Below are 5000 nucleotides of genomic sequence, written 5' to 3'. Positions count from 1 at the left end.
GGATGGTCACATCTGCCGCTTTCAACGCACCCACTCGGGTGCGGCTGAGGGCCAGCCCATGGTACAGGCCAGGCAGAAGTACGGTGGTGAGGGCGTGGAGGCGCTGTTGCGGCTTGAGCGGAGCTCGGGAGATGACGTCCAGCTGCTCCACCAGGTGGCGTCGTGGGTTGAAAACGCAGCGACCCGCGGTGGAGAATTGCAGTCCCAGGTACCGGAAGGTTTCACCCACACGTAGGGCGGGCACGGTGGCGTTGCCCGCTTTGAAGGTAACGTCGGCGTCGACCTTCACCTTCTTGTCGCGCCCAGACGCGACTAAGGCGAGGGTGAAACACTTCCGGGCGTTGATCTGCAGCCCCAGATGGGCGAGGGCTGCGACGGCTGCGTCGATGAGGGACTGCAATCCCCTCGCGGTCGATGCAAAAAGCAGGACGTCATCTGCGAAGGCCGCAGCGTTAACTCTGCGACCAAGGATCCGAGCTCCGATGTGGGAGGGAAGTTGACTCAAAACATAGTCCACCGCAAAATTGAAAAGGAGGGGGGAGAGGGGGTCACCCTGACGCACACCCCTAGCCGGCTGCAGGGGCACGCCCACGTCGGCGCCGCCCGCTATCACTGTCGTGCTACCCTCGTAACACCTTTCGACGTACTCAATAAAGCAATCCGGCAGGCCATGAGCCCTCAGCACGGGGCGGAGGGCAGCATGGTCCACCGAATCGAACGCTTTAGAGACGTCGATCGATGCCACAAAAACAGAGCGACAGGAGCGGACTGCGTCGGTGAGAGCAGTGTCCAAGATGAAGGTGTTTTCCAACATCCCATCCCGGGGGATGAATGCCCGCTGACGTTCGTCCACAGCACATGCACGCATCAGGCGTGACGCGAGAACCTTGTGAAAGGTCCGCGCCAACACCGAGCAGACCGTAATGGGGCGAAAGTCAGCGGGGGATGTTGGTGCAGCCGTTTTGGGGAGAAGTGACGTCCGGGCGCGAAGCAGACGCTCGGGGAGGGCGCGGGCCAGGAGGAAGAGGTTCAAGAGTTTCACCAGGACTTCATGCGGCAGGCGCCCGCAGCTCCGCTGGAGTCAGGCCGTCCGGCCCGGCTGCCGATCCCCTGGGCGGCAAGGCAGCAGCGACCTCCTCACGTGTGACCGGCCCCCATAGGCACTCAGGAGCGACAGGCTCCGAGTGCGGGAGAAGGCGGTCACGGATGAAGCCGGCGGTGGAGATCGGCTTCTTCGTGAAGAGGTCCGCCCAGAAGTCCAGCAGACCGGGGATGTCGGGGTGGCGGCTGCAGCAGGGTGCCGTCCAGCAAGCCGCGCACGCAACGTGCACGCGACCTACGGAAGGCGTCCTGTGTGCGCGCGTATTCCCAGCGGCGCCGCTTGCGCTTCTGCAGCGGCGGGGCGGCAGGCGGCCGCTTGGATGATTGGCGCGGCCGCTGTGTCCTGGTGATCGACCTCTCCCCCCCTGGACCCGACCGACGCAAGGGCATCCGGGAGCATGCCCAGGATGACATCGGGCGGCGTGCCCCGCCCCAGACCAATGACTCGATCCAGGGCAGAGAAACGCTGGGCGGAAGCAGGTAGCCCCGCCAGATGCTCCCAGATGGCGGCGTCAGTCGGCCCCTCCGGCGGCGGCCCGGTGGTGTCGGCCGCGAAGTCCTCGGCTGCGTCGACGGGCGGCGCAGCGGCCTCGCCCGCGTCAGGCAGCGAGCTCGCTGCTCCACGGCGGGACGCCGGCTCTTCGCCCCGACCGATCTCAAGTGCCTCCATGAATTGGCGGACGAGCTGCTTGTGGGCAGCTTGCCGCCGTCGGCACTTGATTGCCTCAAGCGTTCGGTCGGGGAACATCCTGGTAAGTTCTTGATTTACAAAGAAGAACCGGGCGTCCCTCTCAAGGAACAGTTCGGCCTCTGCCTTGGCGAGCGACAGGACTTCTTCCTCCGTCCACCTCGCGCGATGCCTCTCCGTCACGATCTCAGCGTTGGCGGCCGCAGGGTGTTGGCGGCGGCGATGGACCCCGAGACCGTTCTTCGTGGTAAAAGTGCGGTGGCACTCACTGCAAGCAAAGGGAGCTACACAAACTATCGCATTTTCGTTACGGCCGGTTGGCCGGATAGGTGCTGGGGTAGCTGGGGTGGCACCTTCAGCGGAAGGGCCACCATCTCTTGTTTCTTGTCGGCTGCCCCCAACTATAAAGGGATAATGCGAGGGGGGGGCTGGTAACCCCCCCAAGCCCCTGGTGCGGTCTTCCACTCTGCGAAAATCAGCGGGCCCACGAGAAGGGGAGAAGACCGCAGGAGAGGAGAGGCTAAGAGGGCTAGGCCCATGTATTGCGCATCACTCTCCCTGTAACTATAACCCAAGGAAGGCACCTCGCAGCAGCAGCACGACTACATCAAGACCGCACTTCGAAAAGCAAGTCCGGATGCAGCCACACCGCCGCCACTTGGCCACCTTAAGAGAGTCATAGTTACTCCCGCCTTAAGAGAGTCATAGTTACTCCCGCCGTTTACCCGCGCTTGCTTGAATTTCTTCACGTTGACATTCAGAGCACTGGGCAGAAATCACATTGCGTCAACACCCGCTAGGGCCATCGCAATGCTTTGTTTTAATTAGACAGTCGGATTCCCCCAGTCCGTGCCAGTTCTGAGTTGATCGTTGAATGGCGGCCGAAGAGAATCCGCGCACCCGCGCGCCCCCGGAGGAGCACGCTAAGGCGGACGCGGCCTCGCAGCAAGGAAGATCCGTGGGAGGCCAAGGCACGGGACCGAGCTCGGATCCTGCACGCAGGTTGAAGCACCGGGGCGCGAACGCCGCGCAGGCGCGCGCATCCTGCACCGCCGGCCAGCACGAGGCCGACCAACGGCGAGAGCAGACACGCCCGCGCTAAACGCCCGCACTTACCGGCACCCCTACGGCACTCACCTCGCCCAGGCCCGGCACGTTAGCGCTGACCCACTTCCCGACCAAGCCCGACACGCCCCGATCCTCAGAGCCAATCCTTATCCCGAAGTTACGGATCCAATTTGCCGACTTCCCTTACCTACATTATTCTATCGACTAGAGGCTCTTCACCTTGGAGACCTGCTGCGGATATGGGTACGAACCGGCGCGACACCTCCACGTGGCCCTCTCCCGGATTTTCAAGGTCCGAGGGGAAGATCGGGACACCGCCGCAACTGCGGTGCTCTTCGCGTTCCAAACCCTATCTCCCTGCTAGAGGATTCCAGGGAACTCGAACGCTCATGCAGAAAAGAAAACTCTTCCCCGATCTCCCGACGGCGTCTCCGGGTCCTTTTGGGTTACCCCGACGAGCATCTCTAAAAGAGGGGCCCGACTTGTATCGGTTCCGCTGCCGGGTTCCGGAATAGGAACCGGATTCCCTTTCGCCCAACGGGGGCCAGCACAAAGCGCATCATGCTATGACGGCCCCCATCAACATCGGATTTCTCCTAGGGCTTAGGATCGACTGACTCGTGTGCAACGGCTGTTCACACGAAACCCTTCTCCGCGTCAGCCCTCCAGGGCCTCGCTGGAGTATTTGCTACTACCACCAAGATCTGCACCGACGGCGGCTCCAGGCAGGCTCACGCCCAGACCCTCTGCGCCCACCGCCGCGACCCTCCTACTCGTCAGGGCTTCGCGGCCGGCCGCAAGGACCGGCCATGACTGCCAGACTGACGGCCGAGTATAGGCACGACGCTTCAGCGCCCATCCATTTTCAGGGCTAGTTGCTTCGGCAGGTGAGTTGTTACACACTCCTTAGCGGATTCCGACTTCCATGGCCACCGTCCTGCTGTCTTAAGCAACCAACGCCTTTCATGGTTTCCCATGAGCGTCGATTCGGGCGCCTTAACTCGGCGTTTGGTTCATCCCACAGCGCCAGTTCTGCTTACCAAAAGTGGCCCACTTGGCACTCCGATCCGAGTCGTTTGCTCGCGGCTTCAGCATATCAAGCAAGCCGGAGATCTCACCCATTTAAAGTTTGAGAATAGGTTGAGGTCGTTTCGGCCCCCAAGGCCTCTAATCATTCGCTTTACCGGATGAGACTCGTACGAGCACCAGCTATCTGAGGGAAACTTCGGAGGGAACCAGCTACTAGATGGTTCGATTAGTCTTTCGCCCCTATACCCAGCTCCGACGATCGATTTGCACGTCAGAATCGCTACGGACCTCCATCAGGGTTTCCCCTGACTTCGTCCTGGCCAGGCATAGTTCACCATCTTTCGGGTCCCAACGTGTACGCTCTAGGTGCGCCTCACCTCGCAATGAGGACGAGACGCCCCGGGAGTGCGGAGGCCGCCGCCCCGTGAAGGGCGGGGAAGCCCCATCCTCCCTCGGCCCGCGCAAGGCGAGACCTTCACTTTCATTACGCCTTTAGGTTTCGTACAGCCCAATGACTCGCGCACATGTTAGACTCCTTGGTCCGTGTTTCAAGACGGGTCGTGAAATTGGTCCAAAGCTGAAGCGCCGCTGACGGGAGCGATTATTCCGCCCGAGAGCATCCCGAGCCAACAGCGGCGCGGGTCCGGGGCCGGGCCAGGTAGGTCCGTCATCCGGGAAGAACCGCGCGCGCTTGCCGGGAGCCCGAGCGCCCAAAGGGGCGAATCGACTCCTCCAGATATACCGCCGGGCAGCCAGCCAGGACACCGGGGCTCTGCCCAACAGACGCGAACCGAGGCCCGCGGAAGGACAGGCTGCGCACCCGGGCCGTAGGCCGGCACCCAGCGGGTCGCGACGTCCTACTAGGGGAGAAGTGCGGCCCACCGCACACCGGAACGGCCCCACCCGCGGCGAGTGGGAAAGGCAACCGGACACGACCCCGCCGCGGATTGCTCCGCGCGGGCGGCCGGCCCCATCTGCCGAGGGCGGAGGCCAGTGGCCGGATGGGCGTGAATCTCACCCGTTCGACCTTTCGGACTTCTCACGTTTACCCCAGAACGGTTTCACGTACTTTTGAACTCTCTCTTCAAAGTTCTTTTCAACTTTCCCTCACGGT

The sequence above is a fragment of the Schistocerca piceifrons genome, unplaced genomic scaffold (genome assembly GCF_021461385.2).
Source record: "Schistocerca piceifrons isolate TAMUIC-IGC-003096 unplaced genomic scaffold, iqSchPice1.1 HiC_scaffold_1312, whole genome shotgun sequence".
NCBI classification, from domain to species: Eukaryota; Metazoa; Arthropoda; class Insecta; order Orthoptera; family Acrididae; genus Schistocerca; species Schistocerca piceifrons.
The sequence above is the reverse complement of the archived record's forward strand: the minus strand, read 5'-3'. Positions refer to the sequence as shown.